This window comes from Pteropus alecto, unplaced genomic scaffold, assembly GCF_000325575.1.
Source record: "Pteropus alecto unplaced genomic scaffold, ASM32557v1 scaffold21, whole genome shotgun sequence".
Classification (NCBI taxonomy): Eukaryota; Metazoa; Chordata; class Mammalia; order Chiroptera; family Pteropodidae; genus Pteropus; species Pteropus alecto.
Genome location: NW_006436282.1, coordinates 3,112,030 through 3,122,861, shown reverse-complemented (window position 1 = coordinate 3,122,861; position 10,832 = coordinate 3,112,030). Strand labels below are relative to the sequence as shown.

The window sequence follows — 10,832 nt, the reverse complement described above, 5'->3', positions numbered from 1 at the left end:
AGGGGAGGGAAGATTAATAGAGCCCCCTCTTAGACATAAAACATGGTGACAGAAATGCTAGGTGACCTCCTCATACCATCTCAGAAGTTAGAAACTAAAGACCAGGAACCACCACGGGAAGAAATCTGCCCCACTGTCCTGTGGGTAGTTTCTTTTCTCTGCCCATATCCCTAATGGTGATTATACCTAACTCTGTAGACCTTTACCACCAAAAGAGCTTCAGGACATGTTTTTGGTAGGAGAGGAAGGCAGGCTCGGTGGGGGGAGGAGCTGAGTCATCTCTCTCCTCCAGGGCCCTGTGCTGCAGAGGCTTCAGTATCCAAGGTCCAGGAGAGGAAGTAGGCCAAACAGTGCCTGAGGCCAGAGATAAGGAAGAAAAAGAGATGTGCTTGCCCCAAAACTGGGCCTAAAATGGATAGGCTGGGGAAAGCCTGCAGTGGGCCCCCAATCATATCATCCCAACATCCCAACAATAGTGCTAGAAGATTTTTAAGAGAAATGGCTCTTGAAGGACTAGATCCTCAGACCTTAAGAAATATTGGAAAGTTGGTTCCTTTTAAAAGAACATTTGATAACTTAGAAGTGGTATGAGAGTCTGATTTTATTTTATTAAGAAATATGCAGAAGAGCAGAGTTTGGGCTCTTTTTTCTACACCAAAACTTTCAGGAAAAAAATGGCATTTTGATAATCAGAGAAAGTATTAATGACATTCCCACTAGTACCCTCAGGATGCAACTTGCACAGAATGCTCTGTTTCAAATTTACTAACACTGACCAACATCTTTCTCTATAAAATTTCCACAATGAAAATATGTACACAGTCACCCATATCTGTGCTAATATTAGCCCTATGATGTTTTCTGCAGTTAACATGCTTTACTGTTAGCTATGATTTCCGCTAATCTGGAATATGTGGAAGCAATTTTTCATAACCTTGAATTACAATAAATCCAGAATGCCCACTTGAAAGGCATTCTAGGCAAGAAAATGGCTGGCTTTTTCCTGCCCCTCACCTAGATGTAGTAGAGGCCAGGATAACGACTGTATTCCAAATGTGCATTTTTGTTGAGTCTCTGATTTCCTAAGTAATTTCCTGTCTTAATCCTGGGTTTCTGCTTAACCTTATTAGCAGAGGTACAAGTCTTGAGCCTCCGGCACACTCAGTACCCATCACTGCTGCCAGGATCACAGCCCTTACGATGACGACGCACAGATTTATAAAGCCACAGCGATTCAGGAGTGGAAGTGGGGGAAGGAGAGCCACGCGGCTGGGAAGGTGTTTATGAAAACACATCCCCCAGCCACACTTTTTTGCAGCAGTGAGAAGAAACTGGCATCTTCTTGCGTGTTAATTAATGCCCTGCTGGAAGCGCATCCGCTCCCTCCAACTTGGCGGGTAGCAACAGCATCTAAGAGCTTTGCAGACAGCTGAAAATGTAATCAAACAGCATCCTCTCCCTCTGCAGCTCCCTCCTCCCCCAAGGGCCGTCAGTTGGTGGCCCAGAAGGGTGCGGATTTCACTGCCGCTGACCTTCTGCTCCCTAAGGGAAGACCGTGGCCGGACGTTAATAGGACGCCCCTCCCAACTCACAAGGTGGGCAACAAGGTGATGACACCGCGACCCCTCCTCCTCTTCACTCACCTCTCGGCTCTGCAGGGGGAGCTGCCGCAGGGGGCCGCCGCTGGGGGGCTCTGACCGCCTTAGGGCGCAGCAGAGCACGCAGGAGCCTGGTGCAGGGGCCGAGTCAAGGGTCCAGCTGCGTCCGCAGGGGCCGCACTACTGCCCGGCTCCCAGCTCAGAGGACACCGAGGCGGGAAAGGTGAAAGAGGGGCGCCGAGAGGGTGGCGGGAGAGCTCGACTCCCTTCTTCTGTTTACCTGGACGCGCTCGGCAGCGGCGGCTCTGGTTCCCCCAGTGCAGCGGCGGCTCCGGGCAGCGGCGGCGGCGCTCGAGCGGCTCCCGGGGGCTGCGGGCGCGGCGCGCGCAGGATGTGCTGTCTCACGCTGCGCGGGCCGCGGGGCTCGCGCTCCTCCGGGAGCCAGCACTTCCTCTCTCTCCCGGAGCCTGACACTGACGGCTCCCGCAGCACCCAGTCTGCGGGGCTCGCTCCGCCCCCGGCCCACGCCCTCCACGCCCCGCGCCCCTCCCGCGGGGGCGTCCTCCGCTTCCCCTCTCGCTCACCCGGTCTCTCAGGGAGGTGGTGGCGCCGGCCAGAGGCTGGAAGCGAGCAGGGGACCTGCGGAGGTCAATCGGTCCATCCCTTTCCATTCGGCTGGACTCACACCTAAGCTACAGCAAACAGAAGAGCTTCATTTTGGGGGGAGCTCTTGCTGACATGCCGACTTTGAACAACTTTCACTCCCAGACAACTACTTTACGGTTAGAAAGCTCTGGTTTATCTGCTACACACAGAGACTGATTTATCCCTATTTTTTCCCAGAAGAAAAAAAGTACATATAGCATTGCTTCTTAGAGTCCTAGTTTTTAAGAACCTGGGTCACCATTCTTGGACTGCCCCAGAACTTGTCATAACAGCTAAGTTTTACGGCCCAGAAATGGAGTATGGGATTCTTACCAACCCAGGTTTGGCACCATTTTGTAAGTAAGCTTTTCATCATGTTTCTTCAATATCTGTGAAATAAAGACTAACTGGAACTTTAAAGACACATAATCGGTGGGGAGAGTCTGTGGTAGGAGCTAGAGCTTATAGAAGTTCTGGCACTCTATGTAATCCTAAGAACCCAACATGCAAGAACCCTAGGAAGAACTCTATGCTTATAATAAAGCTCTATGATTCTAACTTCCCCTTTCCTTAACTGTCCCTTATATAAATACTCCTCCATCTTGGCGCTTAGGCCAGAGTGTGCACTCTGGCTCCCCATGTCTGCATGCACTGGGTTTCAACCCTTTCTCTCTCAACCTCCCTCCCAATAAATCCTTTTTGGTGACGAAACACCTAGTTGATATTATTTTTCAGTCGACATTATTTTTGAGTCGACATGCAGGGGCACTGTACACATTAGAATGAAAGTTAGTAGAGGGCAAGGATTGTATCTTATTCACTGCTGTATCCCCAATACCCAACAGTGTTTGATGCATAATAGGTGCTCAATAAATACATGTAAATTCATTTAATCAGCAAGTTCTACAGTAATTTCAAAGTAAATATAGATCCTATTGTAAATATAGTATATCTATCTCTGAAATGACCATCTTTATTCCAATTTTTCCTACTCGCAAATTATCGTGACCATTAATAGTGCTAAAAATGAGACAGGTGAAATATCTTTAGAGAAGGAACTCAAGATATTCCAGAAGAAAAATTCCGTGAAAAAAAATACTTGCCTCTGCTGTGAATTAGATACATAATACAGTCATACACTGCTTAACAACAGGGATATGTTCTGAGAATTTTGTCCTTAGGTGATTTCCTGGTTGTGTAAACATCACAGAGTGTACTGTTAAAACAAAAGTCAACCAAGTAAATTTGAAGATCTCACTGGCTTTATTAAGTGATTCATAAATCAAGCAGCATCCCATCCAGCTATAGTAGAGTTCTCAGAGGGGTTGTACAAAATGGAATGTTTTTATAGGAAGAAGGGTGGGGCAAGGGAGCCATTAACAAAAGAAAAGAAAGGATTATTTTTAGACCTGGGACAACTTCTTTTGGGAAGAAGGGAATGGCAAGGATTTTATCATGCAAATTGCCTTTTTTATCTATAGGAATGGGAGGCAGGATAGAGAAGAACCAAGTGACAGATTACTTCATTGGTGTTGACCAGAGAATATCAGACTGGTTGATTAAGATTATGTTTCTGAGAGAGGTTCAAACAGCAATTAGGTCAAGTATTAAATCTAGGTTTGGCATCCTGGGCTTTAGCATAAGTGACGCCATTTGTGGCCTGTGGTTTTCTCTTTAACAGTATTTACACAGACCTACTTGGTACAGCCAATTACACACCTAGCCTATACGATATAGCCTATTGCTCTGTAGGAGAGGGAAAATAATTTTTCCTTTTCTCTCCTGGATTCTTGGCTGAACCTTTCTATAGCCCTGTAATAGAAGGAGAAAAAAAAAGTTTAATCAAGTATATCTCCTGTATACATGGGAAAGACCTAGGAAAATTGAGTTAACGTTTTTTTATTCTCATGTACCCAGGCATAGTATAGATATTGGGTCCAGGACTGGAAATAAATAAGAAATGAACGGTCTCTGTATTCTAGAAACTCAAAATCTAATGAAAAGACACACTGGCTTTAATACCAAGCAGACTAGGAAAAGTAGAATAATTGAAGACATCTGCAATGAGAAATGGAGAAGACGAAAACCCACTCCAACTGGGAATCTATAATCTGGAAGCCTTGTTGAAGAGGTTCTGGGTGTTTATCTATAGTTAAATTCAAATTCTGACAGATGGTGATGCGCATTTGAGAATGGAGTTAGAGAGCAGGCAGAAAAAGAAGCATAGACCTTATTTTTATTAATAGATTTTTTTAGAGCATTCTAGGTTAACAACAACAAAAAAAAACTGCAGCAAGTAGAGTTCCCATATACCCCCCTAAAAATTATAAACTACTCATTACAAATATACCCGTTTCCCCTCTTAATCTAATTATTACTCTAAAGTTTGAAAGAAGGTCTTCAAGAAGGGATTCAGTCTCTACCACAAAACATGCTGGGTAATTCCTAACTTGCTAGCCATTAAGAGGTTGCTTTAGAATCCTCCAGACAGACAATAATAGTATGGCTAAGTTCCTTTACTCTGGAATCAGATTCTCTTGTCTACTGCTTACCGGTTTTGGTATATTTGCACATGTTACTAGACTCCTCTGAGACTCGAACCTCTTAAAAGTCAAAAGGGGGCAATAAAGATACTTGTCTCCTGTGATATTTCAGTGAGTTAATCCATGCAAAGCACTTGGCATAGCCACCAGCATATAATTAGAAACATTCAATAAATGTTAGACATGGTTTGCTATTATTAATCCAGTCTGCATGAAAAGTTTAAAAAGTAGAGCGGCGTACCCTCTAAATTCAACATTCAATCTGTGATATTACCAGATTTCAGGGACCACACAGACCTTGGGGGCACCACTAGCCTTCAAGACATTGATTCCTCTGCCTTTGTACACCTATCATTCATCAGTACTGGATACAGGCATGGCCCTACAGATGGTTCCCGTGTCTGACTTACTTTCCTAGAGCCCCACTTCACATAGGTTATAACAACGCTCTTATATACCAGATCCCTTCACATCTGCACAAGAATCTCCTGTGGAAGTTATTCCTCGGTTCATTATATTTGGTTGCAAGAAATAAAACTAAAAATTCATCTCAGGGATCCAACAGCCTTAAAATCACAGGGAAAAAAAAAAAAGTGAGACATCTGAATCAGCTATTAAAAACATAAGGTCCCAAAGAAGGAAAAAATGCTTGGAAATATTCTCCAGTTATGATATGAACTCTACATCATATTCAGAATAAAATCCTATAAGGAAACTAATTGAAACCACTGCCCAATGTCATATATGGTTTTATGTGAGATATATTTCAGGGGGATATATTTTATGTATTTTTCTATTATATGACAAGTTGGTCTGTTTGCACCAGATCAAAACAATAATAGATGTCCAGGAGCAGGTGCATTATTAGTGTTTGAAGATATATTAGAAATCAAAGAGCGTCTTATAGTGAAATCAATGATTCCAACGTCTAAAGCAATTCCAGCTTTTTGTCTTCCGGACACTTCATTAAGGGACACTGCCTATGCTTCCATATAGTAAGTACAAAGAATCTTCAATAAATAAATGCACACGCACACAAAATTTGCCTTCAGTTTTGAAAATGAATTCAGGGATGTCTACAGTATAGTTTTAAATTTTTCTAAATGCTTTTTGGATAACTTCCAAATGCAACTCCAATTATTTTATAATTAATTACATTTGTAATATAATTTTATTAATATCACTCATATTTACACCTCTTTCACTTTTGCCTTTGTGTGTCTTTGCTCCTCCCCCTCCTTCTTAAATTTTCTTCCATCAGCTTTTCTTTGCAGGATGATGTTAAGCCAGAATACATGTGTTTTTAACAATCAGCAATGAAAGCAACCATGAAAATATTTACACAGCAAAAATAAAAATTTTTTAATCTCAAAAATTATTTTAAGCACTTAAATTTCTGGGGGAAAAGTCCAATGATTACAAAACATAAATTATTTATGTTGTTTTAAATTCACTTTCCATCAGTGTTTAAATATAAATCTTTATTTTTCCCAGCTGTGAAATTAGTATCTATATCCTTCCTTATGTTCTGCCTCATTAGTTGTTATTTCGAATTTATATTTCTAGGAATCAAGTAAACCTACCCACCAGAAGAAATTAAACCACATTTTTGGTAAATTACTTCTCTAGATTATTTCCTAGAAACATATTTCATAGTTCTTGTAACCGCTCCTTAGAAAAATTGATCTTAATAACTCTCTCTGCCATAGCTCTCCCAAGACTTTAAAAAAGTCACCTGTATTTATTTATGAGTAATTAAATATATATACACTGGTACTGTGTGTGTGCCTCTAACCAGCAAATCTGAGTGTTTTTCTTTATGGTACTTTGTTATTTCTCATTGCTAACTCTTAATATCATTTGGCTATCTGAGACATGAAATCTAAATATTTTATGTATTTTAGAATACAAATTTTATATATTAAATGTTTCTCACTTCTCTCCCTTTTTATGCTTACTTCATTATAGAGTTATACTTTACAAAGAATTATAAAACAGTATTAAAGAAATGTATAAATCAATAATATTACATTGAGATCAAGAACACAGGCTCTGGAGTCAGGTATATCTGGGTTAAAGCTAGTTTCTATGATTCACTAGCTGCGTGATTCTGTGCAAATTGATTAAATCCTTTAAGTCTCAATGTCTTCACCTGTAAAATGGACATAACAGTGCCCATCTTTTAAGATTGTAATAGGATTAAATGACATGATGCATATAAAGAACTTAGTTATAGTGATTAGCACCAAGTAAACACTAAAACTTGGTTATAGTGATTGGCACCAAGTAAACACTAGACATTTTTATGCGGATATGCATAGAAAATAAAATTGAAGGTTACACAAAAATGTTAAAGGTGGCTTAGATTTGGGGGTGATTAGATTATAGTGGTTTTTCTTTTTGAGTTTATTCTTATATTCTACTTGCTCTATGATGAACATGCATGTGTGTTCCAACAAGCCTGTTAGATACCAGAGAAATTCTAGTAACAACATTAAGTCATTTAGAAGCAATAGAGGTTTATATAATAAGCTTCTTCCTTTGGAAACTCCTAAGCATACACTAAATCTCATCATTTGGCAATGGTTATGATATGCATTATAGACATTAGAAACGATAAGCTGTGGTTAGAGGAAGTGCTGCACCTCCTTGCTAGAAAGGAGATGAGGATAAGGATAGAATGAAGATGAATGAAGAAGATTGTGCCTTCTCACTTCCTAGATAAATACCAAGTATCATCCTGCACACCATGTCTAGCACATACCACTTAAGTGGTTATTGCGCCACTCTGGTTCCATTGAGATGCAATGAGCCATGAAAGAATCCCTCCCCAGGGATCTAATAATAATATGCTTGCTGAAGTCTTCTCTGGAACTGGAAAGATGTGCTGCCCTTGTCTATCGTCCAGGGAGGTATCCTTCATTCTAGCGATGACAGGATACAGCTGTGTGGCCAGCGGTTCCTTTGTGACCTCTGGGTCCTTCCTCTCTTTACATTTCCTAAGTATTCCAGTGAAATTCTGTGTGGAAGGTATGTTGGAGCAGGTCATTGAGAGGACTGTAACCGCTGGTTGACCCTTCAGCTGGACCCAGGCAATTCGAGGCTCCTCATCCCCTCCCCTGTCCTTGTAATGTAATGTGACTTCTGTCCATCAGTTCCATAGTGGGAGCCATTTACGAGGATGCAGTTTTGAAAGAGCGATGTGTTGTTGAGACTACCTGGACCAGATACATGACTGAATCCCATTAAGACATCTATACATTCTTTTTAAGATTCTGGCAGGCAGATGCCGAGATCTAGTCATCCTGCTGGCTGTCCAAGACCAGCCTTATGAGTAAGTTCTCTTGCCACCTACCAATACGGAATGGCTGGCCTCTTTCTTAGGTCTCTTCTTGCTCTCTGTGTACAAAACAATAGGGTAGTACAATTCACATTATTGACTAGAAGATTTTCAAAAATATGGCCTAACCATAAAATGTAAGTTTAACTAGTTAATGGGAATAGATAGTTGAGATCATCTTACCGTTGGCACATGAGAAAGCTTTTAACGGTTTAATGCTCTCCTACAAGAACAATCTCTTAAGGTTCATTTGGACCTTTTTTTTGCCTCTTGGATGTGTTTATCATATTTTGAAAGATTTTCTAACTGATATTTTAAATTGAACTCATTATTGCTGCAAATATATGTGTATGTGTATTCAAATTTTGAATGGTCTGAAATCGATAAAAGGTGATTCATAAGTATTTTTAAAAGTTAGCTTTATGTCCATTTGTCATTGGGCCTTGGGGTCATTATTTGTTTTGTTTTCTAACTTTGCATGAAACTATTTAAATACGGAAGAGAATCAACCTTTTTTAAGACTATTTTTTTTAATTCGACTTTAACTTTTCATCTTTTGTTAGTGAAATTATATTTAACGGAGTCTCTTTAAAATACTTTTTCATACAAGGTTTTCTGATCATATAGACTAAAAGTAATAGAAGATAAAATATTACAAGCTGCTTAAAGCTATTATATGTCTTTCATTATTTTGACATCCTTAATATTATGTCTTTATTTGTAAGTCAAACTTCCTCACTCACTAAAGGCTCATGTTGATGGAGATTAACTACTGAACTGTTCAAATAGTTTCTTACCATTCTAACTTGTCAACTATAATTAAGATCATACAAGATTATGTTAAACGGAATGATTAACCGCCATTAAGAGTCTGAAAACTTTTTTTTACAGTAAAAGAACTACAAAAAGAAATAAATATGTGTATTTTGAGAGAAACCATTTTGTAACATTTTAGGTCAATGGATTAATAAAAATCCAAATTTTGTTCAACAAAGGCAACAGATAAGAATATATTTCATGCTTTATTTCTATGATGGAGTTAAGGAAAGAGAGAGAGGAAGTTCTAAAGAAGCTGGAAGTTTGGAAGAATTTCCAAAGAAAGAGAAAAAAACAAAATAAAATACAGACACAAGGAGTCAGTAAACTCTGCGATTCGCCCGAGTGTAAGATAAAGTACTCCTATCACGTATTACTTTGAACATGTTTGAACATTGGTTCAATGTTAATTGGCTTATTAACAATTTTTTTCCCCTCTTTAATTCCCTGCCCCCACCACTTCCACCCCTGACCTACAGATGTTGCTGTCTCCCCTTAAGAACTGGATCTCTGAAGGCAGGGCGTCTCCTCCCAAGCGCTCCCAGTGCACACGGAGCAGGGGGCAAAGGGGGGCGGTGCAGGGGGAGGGTGTCTGGCACACCCCAGGGTGGTTATGGTCCTTGGCTCCACCTGGGGCGTGGCTCCACCTGGGGCGAGAATCCAGGACCTTCTGCGTGTAAAGCAGATGTGCTAACCACTTCACTATGGAGTCACTGGCTTATTAACAATTTTAAAAGATTCCCATCTCCTTTGGGGAGCATGTGATTTGCTTTTATTTTCAAAAATTAGGTTGATTGTTAAAGATTTATTTTCCAATGGAATTCCAGGAATTTTATCCATGCATTAAGGAAAAATTTAAGAGTTGACGCATTCACTCAACTCCTAAAAGTGTCCTATTCATGAATTTACTAGATGTCTAGCTTCAGTGACCCTTTGAATTTCATAGTTCTTTAGATTGCCTTTTTTTTTAACTGTGCAAAATCATAACCATCTTATTCCATAATGCCTGAACTCAGAATCAGAATCTATTTTTTGAGCCATTGTCTCCAAATCAAATGTAGATTTTTGTTCTACATATATTCTATCAGGCATAATTTATAGATGAACATTATTTAAGGCAGGAAAAAAATGGGGAAATCAACATTTTAAGTACTATTCACAAAATGCCAACTATTCTTTGCATAGTCTGTAGGTAAGCATGCAAGGTGGCAAGAGAAGAGAGCAAGGGAAGCCTTTTTATTTTATTGGTGATAATGTCACCATCAGAACAATATGAGTCTGCATTATGCTTTATGGATATGATCCATCTGTAGGCTATACTGCAAGTGCTGGAGAAATGAGAAGCTTTTGAAGGAATAGAAAGGTCACTGGGTTTGTCTTTAAGAAATGACATTTTTTCTACTCTTGTTAACATATACTCTTCTATTATAACAAATAACATTCAACAAATATATTTCAAGCACCTACTATTTGCTGGACACCAGAGATGCAACTTCCTACTATGTGCTAGGCTCTTCTTCATCTGTTAGGTATCATTATCATCACCCCCCACAGTTGGTGCATAGGAAAGCAGAGACTCAGAGAGTTTAAGTAACTTGCTCAAGTTCTCACAGCTTATAAAGCCGGGATCCTAAATCAGGATGTTTGATGCCAGAACCCAAGTGCTTCATGTGCTATACAACCACTGTGTATCTGACTCTGGGGTTTTATTAGGTCTGCTGTAGCTGGATTTTGCACACAGACTTCTCAGAATTAGAATTCGGGCCAGGATATCCACTCAGATAGTATTTAATTGACCTTGAGCAAGTTATTTAACTTCTCTGTGCTTCAGATTCTTCGTTTGTAAAATGAAAATATTAACAATACCTATGTGTTGGAGGAGGTCATTAA

The 10,832-nt window shown here is 39.9% G+C and overlaps 1 protein-coding gene across 4 annotated transcripts in view; it reads right to left on the bottom strand.

The window, feature by feature from the left end:
- DYNC1I1 (dynein cytoplasmic 1 intermediate chain 1) overlaps positions 1-2,140 on the bottom strand; it is a 277,262-nt gene extending 275,122 nt beyond the window's left edge. For all 4 annotated transcript variants that reach the window (XM_006911921.1, XM_006911920.1, XM_006911922.1 and 1 more), the window contains exon 1: positions 1,879-2,140. The gene's annotated coding sequence lies outside the window, so the exon portion shown is untranslated. The remainder of the gene's footprint in view (positions 1-1,878) is intronic.
- Between the last annotated feature and the right edge of the window lie 8,692 nt (positions 2,141-10,832).